The sequence below is a fragment of the Leptonotus elevatus genome, chromosome 19 (genome assembly GCF_054856555.1).
Source record: "Leptonotus elevatus isolate MCC_2025b chromosome 19, RoL_Lele_1.0, whole genome shotgun sequence".
In the NCBI taxonomy this organism is placed as follows: Eukaryota; Metazoa; Chordata; class Actinopteri; order Syngnathiformes; family Syngnathidae; genus Leptonotus; species Leptonotus elevatus.
The window spans coordinates 16,611,812-16,632,954 of NC_141257.1; positions in this window are offsets into that span (position 1 = coordinate 16,611,812).

The window sequence follows — 21,143 nt, forward strand, 5'->3', positions numbered from 1 at the left end:
CTGGAAAGCAGGGTTGAATGATCGACCAAGAGCAGCTTAAGTTTCCCGTCACACTCTCCTAACTCTGAGGAACTGGGCTCTGACAGATGGTACCGCTGCGTCTGACTCCTGAGTGGGGAACATGGGGGGTTGGAAACCAAAGTTGACCATAAAAGGGGCCGGACAGTTTGACCGCTTCTACTTTGGCCGGGTTGGCTCTCAGTTGTCCCTTCTCAACCACATAACCTAAGAAATTCACTGAATCCACATGAAAATCACATTTCTCAGCTTTCACATATAGTTTGTTTTCTAGGAGTCTATGTGAAACATCGCGCACATGGCTAACATGCCCCTCAAGGGAGCGAGAAAAGATCAGTATGTCATCAAGACATAGATCTCTTAGAACATCATTTACAAGCGCTGGGAAAATGGCGGGAGCATTACCAGGTATTTTGTTTGCCATAAGTATTGGTGGCTGGTATCGGTAGTACAAATACCTTAAAATAAGGCTGGAATCGATACCAATATGATACCCGGTATCAGTACTGGCCCATCCTTAATAAAATGTAAATGTAAAGGCTCAAGACGAGAGAGGCTCAGGACGAGAGAGGAAGTCGCTCACGAGATGCTGTGACTATCGCGAGACCTACAGCGAGACCAGAAACCCTAACATGGCGGCGCCCTGCTGCTAAGATAGAACTAGCTCTATTATACTAAACTAATCCAAATTTAACCATCATATATCTTGGCTTTTCTCTTCTCTCTTTCATCCGGCAGATCTGAAATACCACCCAACGTGGAGGACCTTGAACGTTTCATCGACGGATATTTTTACAGCTGCGCGATGGAGGATCCTTCCGTCGAGAAACCATCGAAGAAACCTTCTTCGAAGAAGAGGAAAAACGATTCAGCGACGGACACGGACGACCTAACCACCACCACTACGGACGTTTCGGTCAGTGTGCTGGAGTCCATAAATAAAAAACTTGACGTCCTCGGCCTCATCCTCGAGGACGTCAAAGAATTAAAAGTAAGCATGGAATTCATCAGTCAGCAGGTAAGTGTCCTTAAACAGGAAAATGCCGAGCTACATTCTACACTCACGGCTGTTTCAGCCGAGCTGGAAACTATGAAAAAAGAGAATAAAACGCTAAAAGAAACAGTTTTAGATGTACAATCCCGTAGTATGCGGGAGAATTTAATATTCTCAGGTATATCTGAGAATACCTCTGATAACCCAGAGGTTGAGATAAAAAAAATTATGACGAATTCATTAAAAATTCCTCAGGAGACGGTAAATAACATCTCTTTTGACCGGGTACATCGGCTTGGAGCCCGTAGAGGCAACAAACCCCGTCCTATTATTGCCAAGTTTGAGCATTTTAAACAGAAATTATTTGTTAAAAGTAAAGGACGGGAGCTTAAAGGGACCTCATTTGGAATGAATGATCAATTCCCGAGAGAGATCAATGAGCGGCGAAAGGTACTGTTTCCTATAATGAAACAAAATAGGCAGGAGGGTAAACGGACTACGATAGCCGTTGATAAGTTATATATCGATGGCCAACTATTCCGGAACCCCAATTCCACTCCCTGGCTGTTCTAATTAGCATTGGTGGAACTAAACTTAGTTTGATTACTAGGTGTATACATATACTGTATATGTGGTTATAAAACCAAAAACATGAATACTTATTATGTTTAGGCTATATTATAAATATAACATTAATACACAACTATATCTAAAGTATATTTATAAAAAAAATAAAAAAAATCTCGCTGGGGTTACTGGTGTATTGTTATGTTTAATCCCCTGTTAATTTCCTTCACTTTCACCGCCCTACTCGTTTTTATTTACTTACACGTACCTTACACGTTACCTTACACATTACCTTACACGTTACCTTATACGTTACCTCATATTTTACACAAACTATATAAATCACCTAACCACTTTGATTCTATCCTATAACATGCCAGTGGTGGCAAATGGCCTATACAGATATATACATAGGACTTTGTTTATATTATTTGTATGCATAAATTAGTTCTGGTTTCCTGGAATGTTTGTGGCGCTCGCTCACAGGCAAAAAGAATAAAAACTTTAGACCATCTCTTAAAATTAAAAGCAGATATTTGCCTCCTACAAGAAACCCACCTACAAAAATCTGAAGAAAAATTACTTATTGATAAAAATTTTAGCCAAGCGTACTCTGCCCCTTATAACAGTAGACAAAGGGGAGTCTGTATACTCATACATAAGAATTTACTCTTTACTCTAAATAATACAATAACAGACCCAGAGGGCCGATACATTATTATTCAGGTGACTATATTTAATAAAATATATACATTCGGTAATTTATGTGCCCCTAATAATGATGATCCGGCTTTTTTCCATGAATTTTTCTCTAAGCTGTTTGAATTAGCAGCGAACTCTACTATTATTATTGGAGGAGACTTTAACACAACCTTAAATCCATTAATAGATCGTTCTAATAAAACAACATGTATAAGGCGATCACAATCCACAAAAGTAATAGGGGAATATATGGATGACTTTGGCCTCGTCGACAGCTGGAGACTTAAAAACCCAAATAAGAAGGAATTTACCTTCTTTTCCGCTGTGCACCGGTCCTTTTCAAGAATTGATTTTTTTCTTACAAATAATTCTATTGCTGATAAAACCGTTACAAAAATACATCCTATTATTATTAGCGACCATGCACCAGTCTCCCTTTCCCTACAAGTTGATTATACCTTTAAACCACCACCTACATGGCGTTTTAACATCTCACTACTAAACGACGCAGAATTTGACAAAATTATAAGAAAAGAATGGGCAGACTTTTTGGAAATAAATGACTCTCCAGACTTATCTCCAGCTCTTCTCTGGGAAGCCGGGAAAGCAGTAATTAGAGGTAAAATTATATCATATTCATCTTATAAAAAGAAACAGGATCAAAAATTAGAAAAAGACTTGGAAGATAAAATTAAACAACTGACGGATGAGTACGCAATAAACCCAAATAACCAAATATGGACTGACTTACAAAATACAAAAATACAGTTAGACGATATGTTAACTAAAAAGACAGAGTTTATAATACAACAATTGAGATACAACAACTTTGAATATAATAACAAATCAGGTAAATTTCTTGCAAACCAACTTCAACGTAATCGGGAAAAATCGCTTATAACGGCTATTAAAGGTACAACTGGTGAATGTACACAATCACCAGAAGAAATTAATCAAATTTTTTATAATTATTATCACAACTTATACTCAGAAACTAATAAACCTAACCCAGAGCATATTGAGGCATTCCTCAGTAGCTTAAGTATACCTCAGGTAACTACTGAATATAAAGATATGTTAGATGCACCACTTACTATAAACGAGTTGTACAGTGCTCTAGATAGTATGCCAAATGGCAAAGCACCCGGCCCGGATGGTTATCCGGCTATATTTTTAAAGCACTTCTGGTCAATGCTTGCTCCACTATTCTTAAGAGTAGTAACAGAAATTAAAACTAATGGTCACATACGCCCACACATGAATACAGCAGCAATTAAACTTTTATTAAAGCCAGAAAAAGACCCCACCCTTCCATCAAGTTACCGTCCGATTTCACTAATTAACACTGATATTAAAATTATCACTAAGGCTTTTACATCTAGATTAGAAACAGTAATCCCGACAATCATTCATAGCGACCAAACAGGCTTTATTAAAGAGCGTCACTCTACTAATAATATTAGAAGGCTCTTTAACCTTATTAGTATGTCACAGCGGCATGATAAAAAGGCAGTTATTATATCATTGGATGCAGAAAAAGCTTTTGATAAAGTTAACTGGTCCTTCCTCTTTGCTGTTTTAAATAAATTTGGCTTTGGGAAGTCATTTATTCACTGGGTGTCAGTATTATATGATTCTCCTAAAGCTACTGTTACTACTAATGGGATTATATCTAAGAGTTTTACTCTACAGAGAGGCACAAGACAGGGATGCCCACTGTCGCCTTTATTATTTGCAATATTTATTGAACCGCTTGCATTAGCCATACGCCAGGAAAGAATGATTCAAGGAATTCACTCTGGGGTAACAGAACATAAAATTAATCTATATGCCGATGATATTTTACTTTATTTAGAAAAGCCTGCTATTTCATTAGGGGAAGTATTTAACTTAATAACTAAATTCTCACAGTTATCAGACTATTCTATTAACTGGACAAAATCAACACTTCTACCTATTACAGAAAATTCATGGAACCCTGCAAGCCAGGACCCATACTACTCATTTCCTATAGGTAATTTAAAATACTTAGGCATAAAAATCTCACCTAAATTAACTGATTTAGTTAATTTAAATTTCACTCCACTTCTGGATAGCATTTATAGTGACTTGGAGCGCTGGAATAATCTTCCTATTTCTCTAATAGGACGAATAGCCACTATTAAAATGAAAATTTTACCCAAAATAAACTATTTTTTCTCAATGATTCCATTTAAACCTACGGCTAACTGGTTACAAAATTTTACTGGAAAAAAAAGAAGAAGCAAAGATTAGTCTATCTACTCTACAGAAAAATAAATCCAAAGGAGGTCTAGAGGCACCAAATTTTATGCACTATTATATAGCCAACCAGCTACAATATATTATTTTATGGGCACAACCCAATAGAGATACTAACTGTTGGCTGGAACTAGAACAGAAGGATTGTAATAACCTCAGACTCCTAGATTTACTCTTTATTACAACATCGATTAAGCGACATAACTGCTTTAAAAATCCAATGATTTCCGCCACCCTGACTGCCTGGTGGAAGAAACTAGAAATGACAAAAGCCCAAGTGGAGCCCAGCGGGCTTTCTCCCCTATGGCATAACCCCGACTTTCAAATTAACAACCAATCGTTTTATTTGAATGTGTGGGAGCAGAAAGGAATTACACATCTCCACCATCTCTTCTCAGATAATATGTTTATATCATATACATCCTTGCTCCAAAAATATAAAATAAAAAACGGAAACTTTTTACATTATTTGCAAGTTAAAAGTATGATAAAGAAACAAATTCCAACACTCCAGGGTACGCTCCAACCGCCTGTTTTAGCTAAAGATATTACCAAGCTTTCTCCGACAACAACAAAAAAACTCTCAAAAATATATAAGTTACTTTCATATACTGATAAAACGTCTTTACCCATCTCAAAATGGGAAACAGACTTGTCTATAGCTCCGGAATCTGTCTTTTGGATTCAAGTTTGTGAAAATGTTTTTAAAATGACAAAACACACAAATTTACAACTTATCCAATATAAAATTATTCACAGAACATACATTACTCAATATATGATGAAGAAAATGGGACTCTCAGACTCCGACATTTGTCTCCAGTGTTTACAAAACACTACAGACACTTATTTTCATGCTTTATGGTTATGTACTCCGGTTATGTGTTTCTGGACTAAAGTCTTAGAAAAACTTTCCGCTGTCTTGGACTGTAGGATACCGTTCTCTCCAAACTTGTGTTTGCTAAGTGACTTAACAACAATTGACTTACCACATAAACAATTTCAATCTATACTTGTAGCCCTTACTATCGCAAAAAAAAACAATTCTTGTTAACTGGAAAAATAAACAAACTTTGAATATCGACCAATGGTCTAACCTCCTCATAAATCATATTTTAATGGAAAAAATATCTGCCTCAAATAAAAACCAAATGTCAAAATTTAAAGAAACATGGTCTACGTATATAGAATTTTTTAACCTAAACTTGGATTTTAATTCTGCCTGTTAGCGAGAGCCACAGCAGCGTTATAACTTGCATTGATGTTTCTGTATTAGGCAATTTGTAACTAATGGTTGTGTTTTTATAGTCAGGAACCCGGCTGCTGCCAGCGGGATCGAGCGGATTCACCTCCGATGGGCACCAGGGGTTGATATTCGGATTCACGGCATGCCAGTGGGTTAATTCTGTGGGTGCTGTCCCCCCTGGCGGGGAGTGGGCGGGTCTGCCCCTCTGTTGGCTGCTGGGTGGCGGCTGCGTCTTGGCCGTTCCCTGGGTCTCTTGGGGGGTGCTGCGTTGCGGGGCTTTCCCTGGTGTCGGGGGCGGCGCCGTTCCGGCGCGGTCCGTCGCTCTGGGCCCGGCGACGCGGTTCGGGGCCTGTGGGCCGCCGGGGTGCCCGGTGGTTCCCTCTCCCCTCCCCCTTCCTCCCCCTTGCTGCCTCTCCCTCCTCGCCTCTCCCCGCCCGTCCTCCGCCTCCCTGTCCCTTCTCCCTCGTCACCCTTCCTCCTCCTCTCCCCCTTTCCTTGCGTCCCTGCCGCTGCCCCCTGCCCTTCTTGTCGTCCCCTTCCCTCCTCCCTTCCCCTTCCCCGGTACGCCTTCCTTCCCCTCCCCTGGGCCGGGGGCTCCATCCATGGCCCGGGTCTCGGTGCTATGGGGGCCGGCGGGGGTGGCTGGGGTTTGGTGTCGTGCCCGCCCCGCTCCGGTGGGCGTCCTGACACCTCGGGCGGGACCCAGTATCCGGGGGGCGAGCCCTATCGCCCCGCCGGACGGGTCCCATATGCCCGCCGGGGTCCTGGTGGGGTGGGTGGGGCTTGGTGGGCCGGTGCGCCTCCTGCCCCCGCCCGGTTGGGGAGGGCCCCGCTGGTCACTCCTCTTAACTCACTACACTAGGTTTGCACAATACACTTTTATAGACATATAGGGCACATAACACACTTTGGGGGGTGGGGTAGGGTGGAAACACCGTCTTCACCCTACAACTCCCCTCCAATTTTAATACACCACACAACTTGTGGGTGGGGGGGGGCTTGTGGGGGTGCCATCGGTTGGGGGCCGCAGTATAGAGCAGTGCAGCGGTCACCTGTCCGTGTCGCCACCCCCCCGCCCTATCTATTTTTTTAATGCACCACATACACTCAGCAACATGCTTGGGTGGCGGGTGGATCGGAGCGTGGGAATATCATTTCCATCGGCTCCGGTTCACCTGCTCCTAATTTTAATGCACCACACACACACACTTGTATATACACTGGGTGGGGTCACATTCACGGTTTAGGGGTAGAGTTCGCCAGTCCGCGAGCTGGCGGACTCAGTAACAGGGGTTAATTTTCACAAAGAACGCTGGGGTGACGACCGGGGCCTTCCCCCGCTGGGCCTGGGGTTCGGGGGTGTCGGCCGCCCTCCGGTGCCCCCATCTCCCCCTTCTGCCCCCGGTGTTCCGTCCTTCCACACGGCGGGGGGTGGGGTGGGCGCGGCTGCCCTCTCCGCTCCGCTGTCCGGCCCCTCTTCGGCGCCGGTGCCTGGGTGCGGGTGGTCCCCGGGGGCTGGTGGTCGGGGTTGGGGGGCTGCCGGTTGGTCGGGGTGGGGTCGGGGGGGGGCGGCTTTGTTGGGGGGGGGCGGTGGTGGGGGTTGCGCGGTGGGGGGGTGCTGGGGGTGGGGGGTGTCTGGGGGATTGGGGGCGTGTGGGCGGCTGGGGCTGGGTTGGGGTGGGTGGCGGGGGTGGATGGGGGGCGGGGGGTCGTGGGGGGGCGGGGGTTGGGGGCCGGTGGGGTGCCTGGTGGGCCTGCAGTGCCCCGTCCTGCTGCGTTGGGCCGGGGGCGCGGGCCGTGTTGGGGCGGGGGGCGCTCCTGCTACTGGGTTTGCTCTCCGGCCGGTGGCCCTGGCGGGGCCCGGGGGTCGTCCTTTGGCGCTGCCGCGGCCTGGGGGGCCCTGAGGTGTTGCGCTTGCTCTGTTCCGGCGGGGGTCGACGGCTCCCCTCTTTGGTGGAGATTTTCATGCATGCCAGATCCACCACACCAGCATCTACCGAAACTCAGACACAATCTGTTTCCTCCTCAGGTTATTAAATCGGTGGAGGCTGGTGTCTGCGGATCTCACGCGGCTTCGTCTGTCCTTCCTTCCTTTTCTCGGTCTCTCCTTTGGTCTCTTGAGGCCTCCCTGATTTTATGTTTTTTGGATTTGTTGGGGTCTGGATGTTTCTTGGGCTGGGGAGGAGTTCTGGTGGGGGGTGTCTGGTCGGTGCTGGATTTCACCTTCCTTGGTTTTCTTCGGTCCCCTCGGGTCTCCTGGTGTTCGGTTTAGGTGAACGGTATGAGATTTTTTTCTAATAGGTTTTCTGGTGAGCTAACAAATACACACACAAAAAAAAAAAGAGCAATGATGATGACATTTCCGAATGAACAATACTGAGCTCTTAGAAAAAAAGAGTAAAAAAAAATAAAAATAATAAAAAATAAATAAAAAATAAAAAAATAAAATAAAATGTAAATGTACATGTAAAAAATGTGAGTAATATTAATTGTATTGATGATACATCAATTAACCAGTTATCTAATAATATGCCTTTCTAAAAGGAAATAAATTTAAAATAGTTTATCTTACTACTACTAATAATAATTAATTTTCAAATTGTATGACTCCTAATCAAATTATAAACAATAAACCATTATTTTTTAAAGCAACAACAAAAAAGGTCTGTTACCATGGTGACGGAGTACAAGGAAATTACAGCTGATAAAGTCATCTTGAGTTTTCTTTATGCGGGATTTTACCATACCGATAACTTGCTTTCAGCAGTGGTCTTCTGGTGTGTCCAATCAGCAAGTACGGCCACAAGATGGCAGAACTGCTCCAGCAAATCGTTGAGTATTCATTTGTTGGGCGTCTTTCATTTTTTCATTTATCTGTACATAATATAGTTTTTTTCTGTCAAATAAAGAAAAACCCCAATGATCAAAAAGTAATAGATTTGACTGAATGGATTCAGTCAAATCTAGCAACAGAATTATTTTTATTTATAAAGATGCTGAAAATCTTCTTCCACAGTTGTGTAATAGGATTTAGGATTTATAATTCTCGGCCCTTGATGTAATTAGACAAATACGTCACACACAAAAAAGCTCAATATGACTCCTTTAAGATTACTCTATAACAACAGTACATTGCACTGATTCATGACAAAGATTATGTAATTTTTGTTTAACTCATCTATGCAAAGGACATTCTCCAAGAAGCTTTTGGCTTGTCAATATGCATTTTTGCAAAATCCAGTCTCAAGTTATTTTAGTAACCATTTGTCTTTTGTTACCAGAAGGTTAGCAACAATTTTACAGTTAATCCAACTGAGAGGATGTAAAGTGGATAGAAAAAGTCTGTGCATCCTGTTCAAATAGCAGGTAATTTGTGAAAATGGGAGCAACATACAGTAACGGTGAAATTTAGGGGTGCACATAAACGGTTGCAATTTTTTAATTTTTTTTTGATATTTTTAGTAAAATTGTCCAAAGTTCACTGTGAAATGTTGAATACAGTACCGTTTTTAACAGTAGTATATTCTCTTGGGTCATCAAAGTTGATTTAGTTTGTTTAACCCTTAGAGTCCTGTAGACATAATGAATGGAAGTCAATGGGGCATGCCTGTGTGGACTTAGGCTGATTTTTTGAAGTAGTGATGGAAATTAGACACATATAAAGCTGAATTGATTTAATTGTTACACACAAAGAGCAATACTGACACACATAGAGGAACAATCTCTCTTCAGTGGCTAACTAATGGAAGATTAAAAGTGTATACTAAACCAGTGTTCACCAATTCCGGTCCTCGAGGTCCGGAGTCGTGCAGGTTTTACATGTTTTTGCCGACCAACACACCTGATACTAAAGATCAGGAACGTTATCAGGCGTGCTGATGAGCTGATTATATGAATCAGTTGTGCTAGTGGGCGGAAACATCCAAAACCTGCCTCGGACCTCGAGGACTGGAATTGGTGAATGCTGAACTAAACCCTAAACTTAATTGCTGAGTCAGTGACAGAGTCCTCTCCACTTTACCATTGCATCATCCACTCACCCACTGGATATGTCTCTCTAAGAGTAACCATGCTATTCAGGGATTAGCTTGTGTTTACAGCTGCGAAGGTTGGGTTGTTGGCTGCGGTCAAGTTCATCTACCTCCAGCATATTCTGCAGTTGCTGCTCCTGAGTTGGACAGTGCCAGTTCTGAACTCCATTCAGGGGCAGAAGACGGCCTGACAAAGCGCCATCAGAGCGGGATCAGGGGGAATGCGCCGCCAAGGGCTGGATCCGATGATGGCCCTCCTGCTCTTCTGCCGCCTCTAGATTTCCCCCCCCCCCGGCCTTGATAAAAAGTCATTTACATGCAACTTAGCTCTCAACCAGTACTTGAGCGCAGATATGAATAGGCAGATACAACACACTGCTTTCAGGTGCGTGCCTAAGATGAGGGTAAACTAGTGTTACCACATTCCATGTTTAACAAACGTCACAAAGATAAAATAACAAACAAACACACACAAAAACCACAGTCCATGTTTGTGGACACACAAAAACTAGACTAAAATGTACATTGTACTGCATGTGGTTGTAAACAACACTGTACAATTACAAAAATGAAAATGGAAATAACCTGTCATATTGTTGTCCGTGACGGTGTGGTCGGTGGCAAGGACCCAGATGCCGAACCGTGAACAAAAGTTTATTGAGCACAAAATAAAAAAATAAAAAATCACTTTCTTAGGGAAAAACTCTTGCAAAAGGTTAAAAACACAAAATCACCATGTGGGAAAAATCAACATAAATCTGGCTGAAGAGCAACTGGAAAGCAGGGTTGAATGATCGACCAAGAGCAGCTTAAGTTTCCCGTCACACTCTCCTAACTCTGAGGAACTGGGCTCTGACAGATGGTACCGCTGCGTCTGACTCCTGAGTGGGGAACATGGGGGGTTGGAAACCAAAGTTGACCATAAAAGGGGCCGGACAGTTTGACCGCTTCTACTTTGGCCGGGTTGGCTCTCAGTTGTCCCTTCTCAACCACATAACCTAAGAAATTCACTGAATCCACATGAAAATCACATTTCTCAGCTTTCACATATAGTTTGTTTTCTAGGAGTCTATGTGAAACATCGCGCACATGGCTAACATGCCCCTCAAGGGAGCGAGAAAAGATCAGTATGTCATCAAGACAAAAACAACCCTGTTCAAGAGATCTCTTAGAACATCATTTACAAGCGCTGGGAAAATGGCGGGAGCATTACCAGGTATTTTTGTTTGCCATAAGTATTGGTGGCTGGTATCGGTAGTACAAATACCTTAAAATAAGGCTGGAATCGATACCAATATGATACCCGGTATCAGTACTGGCCCATCCTTAATAAAATGTAAATGTACATGTAAAAAATGTGAGTAATATTAATTGTATTGATGATACATCAATTAACCAGTTATCTAATAATATGCCTTTCTAAAAGGAAATAAATTTAAAATAGTTTATCTTACTACTACTAATAATAATTAATTTTCAAATTGTATGACTCCTAATCAAATTATAAACAATAAACCATTATTTTTTAAAGCAACAACAAAAAAGGTCTGTTACCATGGTGACGGAGTACAAGGAAATTACAGCTGATAAAGTCATCTTGAGTTTTCTTTATGCGGGATTTTACCATACCGATAACTTGCTTTCAGCAGTGGTCTTCTGGTGTGTCCAATCAGCAAGTACGGCCACAAGATGGCAGAACTGCTCCAGCAAATCGTTGAGTATTCATTTGTTGGGCGTCTTTCATTTTTTCATTTATCTGTACATAATATAGTTTTTTTCTGTCAAATAAAGAAAAACCCCAATGATCAAAAAGTAATAGATTTGACTGAATGAATTCAGTCAAATCTAGCAACAGAATTATTTTTATTTATAAAGATGCTGAAAATCTTCTTCCACAGTTGTGTAATAGGATTTAGGATTTATAATTCTCGGCCCTTGGTGTAATTAGACAAATACGTCACACACAAAAAAGCTCAATATGACTCCTTTAAGATTACTCTATAACAACAGTACATTGCACTGATTCATGACAAAGATTATGTAATTTTTGTTTAACTCATCTATGCAAAGGACATTCTCCAAGAAGCTTTTGGCTTGTCAATATGCATTTTTGCAAAATCCAGTCTCAAGTTATTTTAGTAACCATTTGTCTTTTGTTACCAGAAGGTTAGCAACAATTTTACAGTTAATCCAACTGAGAGGATGTAAAGTGGATAGAAAAAGTCTGTGCATCCTGTTCAAATAGCAGGTAATTTGTGAAAATGGGAGCAACATACAGTAACGGTGAAATTTAGGGGTGCACATAAACGGTTGCAATTTTTTAATTTTTTTTTGATATTTTTAGTAAAATTGTCCAAAGTTCACTGTGAAATGTTGAATACAGTACCGTTTTTAACAGTAGTATATTCTCTTGGGTCATCAAAGTTGATTTAGTTTGTTTAACCCTTAGAGTCCTGTAGACATAATGAATGGAAGTCAATGGGGCATGCCTGTGTGGACTTAGGCTGATTTTTTGAAGTAGTGATGGAAATTAGACACATATAAAGCTGAATTGATTTAATTGTTACACACAAAGAGCAATACTGACACACATAGAGGAACAATCTCTCTTCAGTGGCTAACTAATGGAAGATTAAAAGTGTATACTAAACCAGTGTTCACCAATTCCGGTCCTCGAGGTCCGGAGTCGTGCAGGTTTTACATGTTTTTGCCGACCAACACACCTGATACTAAAGATCAGGAACGTTATCAGGCGTGCTGATGAGCTGATTATATGAATCAGGTGTGCTAGTGGGCGGAAACATCCAAAACCTGCCTCGGACCTCGAGGACTGGAATTGGTGAATGCTGAACTAAACCCTAAACTTAATTGCTGAGTCAGTGACAGAGTCCTCTCCACTTTACCATTGCATCATCCACTCACCCACTGGATATGTCTCTCTAAGAGTAACCATGCTATTCAGGGATTAGCTTGTGTTTACAGCTGCGAAGGTTGGGTTGTTGGCTGCGGTCAAGTTCATCTACCTCCAGCATATTCTGCAGTTGCTGCTCCTGAGTTGGACAGTGCCAGTTCTGGACTCCATTCAGGGGCAGAAGACGGCCTGACAAAGCGCCATCAGAGCGGGATCAGGGGGAATGCGCCGCCAAGGGCTGGATCCGATGATGGCCGCGGTGCTCGCGCTGCCGGAAGGGGATTTGATGACGGCCGCGATGCTGCGGGACGGGGACTTGAGGCTGCAGAGGAGTCGGGACGGGGACTTGAGGCTGCCGAGGAGCTGGGATGGGGACTTGAGGCTGCTGAGGAGCAAGGACATGAAGCTTCTGTGGAACAGGGACTGGGGCATGGGCGACTTAACTGTGACGAGGACACTGGACTGAGACGAGGACAATTAGACTGTGATGAGGACGACTAGACTGTGAAGACGACGACGAGACTGTGAAGACGACGACTAGACTGTGAAGACGATGACTAGACTGAGACGTGGGCTACTAGACTGAGACGTGGACAACTAGGCTGAAACAAAGACTGGGGCATGGGCGACTTAACTGTGACGAGGACACTGGACTGAGACGAGGACGATTAGACTGTGACGAGAACACTGGACTGAGATGAGGACGATTAGACTGTGATGAGGACGACTAGACTGTGATGAGGACGACTAGACTGTGAAGAGGACGACTAGACTGTAAAGAGGACGACTAGACTGTGAAAAGCACGTCTAGACTTTGAAGACGACAACTAGACTGTGAAGACGACAACTAGACTGTGAAGACGGCTACTAGACTGAGACGTGGACAACTAGGCTGAAACAAAGACAACTTAACTGTGACAAGGCTTAGCTTGACGCAATGAGAAACAGACTCCCACACAGGACATGGGCATGGGCATGGGCATGGGCATGGGCATGGGGATGGGGATGGGCATGGGCATGAGCATGAGCATGAGCATGGGCATGGGCATGGGCATGGACATCGACACATGACTTTGACAATGATCCCACACAGACTGGACAAACACAACAGTCTAAATACACCAACACTGATGAGGCACACCTGGGAAACACAATAAAAGGCACTGATTGGTCAAACACACTGGGAAGGAAAAAGACACAAAGGTGGACGTAATCAGACATAACGAGACGGGAAGATCTAAGGAAAACAAGACAAACACTACAAACAAATATTTTGCATGTGTGGTTTCTAGATATATTGGAACAATTTTGGCTGCCAGCCATATAAAATAAAATAAAATAATTTTGTTTTTTGATGCATCCTAATATATATATATATATATATATATATATATATATATATATATATATATACAGAGTGCTCAGCAACACCTCCTATGGAAAATAACACTTTAAACAATATGTCAATGAAATAAAATAAAAAAATTCAAAATATTGACAAGACTAAATTTGAATAACATCTGTTAAACTTACAACTTGAAAGTAAGGTTAACAATATACATTAGAGAACAGAATTTTCCGTTTTATTCAAATTAGGATGATGCAAAAATGAGTACACCCCACTCAAAGTCTCTGGAGCAAAGACTACAAACTTCTACAGCTGAGTCTAATTATTCATTACACAGGTGTCAAGCAGACTGTTGACTATAAATGGGTGTTACTTAAATAAAACACTTTCCCATTTCATGCTGTTAGCAAAGGCACCACACGGAAGAGAAATGTCACAGGACCTGAGAAAGAAAATAATTTATTTGCACAACAAAGGTGATGGCTACAAAAAGATCAGCAAAGCTTTACTTAACAGTCAGAATACTGTAGCAAAAGTGGTACAACAATTTTAAAAAGATGGAACTGCAACCATCTCATAGAGACGTCAAGGTCGCCCAGGGATGTTAACAAATCGACAGCAGCGTCTTCCAATGAGAAGGGTGGAAGAAAATCGACATCTAAGTTCACTGCAGTTATCTAAGGAAATAAAAAGCCAAACTGGGGTGACTATTTCCCGTGACACAATACGGCGTACACTGCAGAGGAATGGCATGCATGGGTGCCGTTCACGGAGGAAACCTCTCCTAAAGCCCAGGCACAAAAAAGCGCGCCTAGAATTTGACAGGGCCCATGCTGACAAAGATGAAGACTGCTGGGACTCTATACTCTGGAGTGATGAGACCAAGATAAATGTTTTTGGGAACTGATGGCTTAAAAACTGTATGGAGTCGCAAAGGTGAGGAATACAAGGAAAATTGCATGGTGCCTACAGTGAAACATGGTGGTGGCAGTGTCCTCATGTGGGGTTGCATGAGTACTGCTGGTGTCGGGGAGCTGCATTTCATTGATGGCAATATGAATTCACAGCTGTATTGCTCAATTTTGAAAGAAAAGATGCTGCCATCACTCCATGCCCTTGGTCGTCGTGCACTTTTCCAACATGATAATGATCCTAAGCACATATCTAAGGCCACTGTTTGATTTCTAAAGAAGAACGAGGTGAAAGTGATTCAGTGGCCAAGTATGTCTCCTATCTGAACCCAGTGAAGACCTATAGGGTATTCTAAAGAGAAAAGTTGAGCATCACTCTCCATCCAGCACCCAGTCTCTAATAGAGGCCATTCTTGAAGAATGGAAAAAGATTGATGCAACAAAATGTTGCCAGCTTGTTCATTCAATGCCTAGAAGACTTGGCGCTGTGATTAAAAATCGTGGAGGCCATACAAAGTAAAAACAATTTTTTTGGGGGTGTACTCATTTTAGCATCACCCTTATTTGTGTAAAACTGATAAATGTGTAATCACATTTTTATTATTAACCTTACTTCCATGTTATACGGTAATCAGATGTATATTAAACTTGGTCTTATATATATATATATATATATATATATACTGCGATTGGCTGGCAACCAGTTCAGGGTGTACCCCGCCTACTACCCGAAGCCAGCTGGAATAGGCTCCAGCGCCACAAGGACAAGCGGTTAAGAAAATGTAATCCGGTTAAATAGTTTCGATTTACTCCGTCCCCGTTCCGTTCGGTCCTTTCATGCAACTCTTTTTCCCCCTCCCTTTATAAGCGCTAATCCATTATAGCGGCATCCATGGTTACAGTGGCGTCCATAGTTAAGGCAGCGCCTCATGTGCGTTATATACTTCCAGCGAGGCTGCAGCCAATCATATTGCAGTGGGACGGGTAGAGCGAATTCTCGGGTTTCATGAAGCTAGTGTACGCTACGGTGCTAACAGAGTTTAGCGTCCTGAGCCATCGCATATATATATATATATATTCACTAGATGGCGCCCTAGGCGACCGCCGAGTTCGTCTATGCCCAGTGAGGACAGTAGGTTATATGAATCATCTGTGTCACATCTAAAACCTGCAGGATTCCGACTCTCAAGGACCAGGAGTGAGGAAGCCTCTCCTGGGGCATACTGGCATTATGGGGAAGAAAAAATGCACAGTAGAAATCATGCATTGCAGACATAATAATAAATCATACAAATAACAAAAATACAAAGCTCTTAGCATTTAGCCTACAAGTAAGTTTAAACGTATTTACCAATACGTTCAAATGTACTTGCAAATATGTTTAAACAGATTTGCCAGTCAAACATTTTTACTCTACGTTGTCCGTTCCACACTTTGATATTATCATGCTAAAAGAAGGTCCGAATCATAACGCATTACGCACAGCCGTATGCCATAATGCTCAGTCAGACACTCAGTCTCTTTCTATTTAATGGCATCGTGGCAGAACGCAAGGAAGAGACATTTTTAGCGTCAGGCAGTCAGGACACTTTGAGTGAAGTTTGTGGAAAAATGGTAAGGCGCTGTGGAAACAAAAAAAACATGTTTAACACATTAACCACAACACAGAATACAGTGCGAGGCATTTATGATGAGCTGGCCACGCGGACAGAAGGGAAGAGCACAGTGTCATTCCTTCCATGTTGCAAGGAGGTAAAGAGGGAGAGAATATGACGCTTTGAGAGGCGTTAAGCACTGTTGCTGTTGGGGGTTGTTCAAACCGATGGATTTGGTTACAAAATAAGAAATACATTCATGCTTCCAACAAATAAACGTAAGCTTGGAGTCATGATATATATGTATCGCTGAGATTTCCTAAAGAATGCATCATTTAAAATGGATAATATACTGTAGACTAGGTGTCTAAAAATGATACAACTGAAGGACACAATGCAATTGAATATGTAGCGTAAATTGTGGTAAAACAGCCGTGCAGCATGGTTTACATGGCAATCGGTTAGTTTAAAGTCTGTTGCTTCAATTACCTCTTTGCTTAAAATGTCCTTGAGTCAGAAAATTTATTTGATCCTGATTTCATGTCATTAGTGTGAATGAAAAAAAAAAATATTTTCCATGGAGGAATTTGCTTAGTTTCATGTTGATGAGTTTTATCAGGACTTGAAAATGTTTCCAGAATCAAAGCAGATAAAATAGTGTCCTGTTTCAAACCAACATGTACAAACCTTTAGAGGCCAGGAAATGTATATATTTAACAACGTTAAACACAAATAAATATTAAAATGCTTGAGTGTTTTATCAGGTTTGCATGTTAGTGGCTATAAACCTTTGGATCACCAAATCAGCAGTCTGAAGCTGAGGTGTAATTTGATCCGATTTGAGGTTTTATGTTGACTGAATTGGAATCCCATACCTGCATTGACAATAAGTGTTGTGTGTTTGTAACAGTGTGGGTACGTTTATTGACAACTCGTTCCAGTGCTGATAGAACTCATAAAGAGGTTTTATGTCACAATGGGGAAAGCCTATTTTCAACACAATCACATCCTGCTGATGGATGGAAAATCACCAATCTGCAGGTCATTTCTCTAATGAAGTGGATTGCAGCTGTGACCCATTGCAGTTCTTGAGAAGTCATAAGGGAGCTGTCAAATTAGTATCTCTCCCTATTTTAAATGTCTTGCTTTGGAACCTGCTAAGGGGAAAGAGCCTTTTGTTATATATATACCTTCCAATGTAAAATATGTGTGGCGTATCTTATTTGGCAAAAAATACATACGGGTATGAAATTAACAAAATATTTGAAAATCTTGAAGATCATGATTTTCATCATCCACCTGGCGCAAAAATATGCACTACAGTCTCTCTCGCTCTATCTATCTATCTATCTATCTATCTATCTATCTATCTATCTATCTATCTATCTATCTATCTATCTATCTATCTATCTATCTATCTATCTATCTATCTATCTATCTATCTATCTATCTATCTATCTATCTATCTATCACTTTATATAAGCTTTTTCAAGCGGCCAGATACCTCTCAGCTTTTTACAAATGCATACTGCAGATTGTACATATTAACAATTCCGAACATTTCTGATACTTCCCCAATGCAACGCAATGCAAATGCGGATTGTATTGCTTTTGCCTGTGACTGTCATACAAACCACACAGATTGTTATAGTAGTCAAACGACATCTAATCACATTTTAAAATCAAAATAATACACACAAATCAAATTACAATGTCCAATGCTTTTCAATGAGAGGAGAGATTTCTTTCAACTAATTGACTGCCATTTGACTTAAGACGTCATCGCAAAATTTCCAATAGGCATTACTTAGGTGATTTGTCCTAGTATATTGCAGTTGCCGCAGGTGGTTAGTGATCCATGGCAGAACTGCTGAGCATGCGCGCACAGATCGTGCAGGGACTGCAAATCATGCATTGACAGTGGCGATGATTACTGACTCTGCAACATCTTTAGCCGCACTAGCTAACCAGCTGAAGTTTGTTGAAGTTGAAGCTAGCTACCTGGTGCTGCATAAAAAGCACAGAGCTTTGCTTTGACCTCCTGTTACCTGTGCTTAAGGGACAAAAATGTGTTATGACACAGTTAACGTTACGTGCATGCGTCCAGCCCAGTGAACCTAATTTAGGACCTTCTCTGCCATTCAATTATTGGTAAAGCTTAAAAATCTGTGATTCTCAATTTGCTATTCAGTGTGGTTTGATGAAGCGCAAAATGCACTGACTTGCAAACAAGAAACAACGCAACCCACTGAGCCATAGACGTCTATTAGACGTCTTGTCTAAGTTTAGACCGAAATTAGCCCTTCTATAATTGGTCTATATTTTAGCCCAAATCTAGACGATACAATTAATCAAGTAAATATTAACTATTAAATTAAAAAGATAACTGTAGGTTGTATAAATGATGGAAAAATGTTGGATTACTACGTTTTAAACAGTAATTGATCAATGAACAGTGTAGTTCATATTTAGACTTGATTTAGACGTCTAAAAAAGTTCTCATTTCAACTCACTTTAGACCAAATCCGGACAATTGAATTAAATACACTGAATAATGTGTATTGACACAATAAGTAAATAAATAACTGCACAACTGGATCATCAGTGTGAAACAAAATGCCAGATTGCACGATTCACGAATAAAGCAACCAAATACTATACGCATATGTGCGTATGAGATTGTCATGTACTTCTCAGCGGGTCTTTATAACTGTATGATACCTCCCCACCACTAGGAGGCAGCAACGTGTTTAAGCTTCAGTCTGAAAGAAGAAAAAGAAGAAGTGAAGTGCCAACAGTTATCGGTGGCAAACTTTTGATTTGTTGTAGTCCTCTTAGACGACTATTGGACGACTATTCAAAAAAACTATTTTTCAAAGACAGAGAAGGGCTGCCTATAGGGAGTGCTCGAAGCTCGTTTTCCTCTTGTAATACAACACTATCAAGAGGAAAATGAGGGCCACCAGACCCAAAAATAAAGAGCTTCCAGGACCCCCATTAACCCAGCCACGGCGCATCGAGGCCAATGTTCCCTCTAAGCTGCGCGCGTGCGCAATCGCGCACTGCCCGCACATTCTCAGCGCACAAGAAAATCTATCCAGCGCATAAACAACATGAACATAACGTATTAATTAATATCTAATATTAGACTTAATCTAATCTAATTAATTTGCCCAATAATATTGTTTTTTTGTTTCTCACTCAGTGAGTGACAGGTGTCCAGCCAATGATACGATACGGTTCACTTACGGTACGAAGCCAATCATGGCATTGACGGTGCTTGCGTCTGGGCCCTGCCTATATGCGCCGTGCAGGTTAGCTAGCAGGTTAATAGATGCTAATACAAACCCCGCATCATGGCGAAACGAACAGGCAGCGACACATCCATTCACCAAGCCACAGTAAAAAAGAAATGCAGTTCTTTTAAGATGGAATGGTTGTCGGAGTATGTGCAAATTGAAGAAAAAGCGGTGAAATTGGGCGAGATTTTTTCTTTTTCAAGTGAGAAAGGTCTACTCTGCAAAACATGCAGCGATGCCAAAGTAGCAAGTGAGTTTTCAGAGGGAAAAATGTGGATTGAATGGAAGCTGGACTATCTCAAGCGTCACGTTCAGTATAAAAGTCATTTAAAAGCTGTCGAAACTGTACGAAGACTCAAGATGGGACAGGGGATTGGTACATTATTGCGGGAGAGCGCAAAAGTCCGAGAGAAAAGGAACGAAAACAAAATCCAGAAATCGTCTTGAAGTGACACATTTGGACCAGCTGATGCGCATAAAGTCAAAGCAAGAAGCAGACGAAGCCATCAACCTGGACAAAGTGTACAACCATTGGAGAAGTGAGAAGGACAGACGTGAAAAATAAGGTAAAATTTAAGTCAGATTTGTGCATATTCTAGTGACGGTTATTAAGATTTTGTCTTTATGGATATTAATCATTAAATGTTGTTACTATTAGATCATTTATGGGTAGTAGAAATGCCAAGAAAAACTGTGTAATTAGATATTTTACAGACAAAGTGTTACAGGAATTTGCACTGCATCACAAGCTACAGCACAAGTCATTGTGCAAAATGTGAATGTTTTAATGTGAGCAAAATGTTATGTCTGAAAGGTGTATATGTCTCATATCTTCCAGAACAGGACCCTCAGCCAGGCCAAAGCAGGACTCTTTCCATGGCCAAAGCAGGACTCTCACATACTGTATAACATTTACACATCCCATTTTTCAGATTTTTGTCTTTTTTTTAAGTGGACCAAATTACTTATTTAAAAATAAAGCGTGCATATCTGATGTTGCTCACAGTAGTCCTCAGTTTGCTCAGGGAGCTTGTGTGTATGCCCAGATACATGAAAAATTAGAGGGAACATTGATCGAGGCAGTGATTAAGGCAAAGGGAATCCAAGCAACTATTGAAGATTGACTTATCGTTTTGAAAATACCATCCATCCATCCATCGTAAAAAAAAAGAAGAAGAAGACGTTTATTAGCGGTTATTTAAACGTCTAAGAATAGACCAGGGGTCGAGACCTAGATGTCT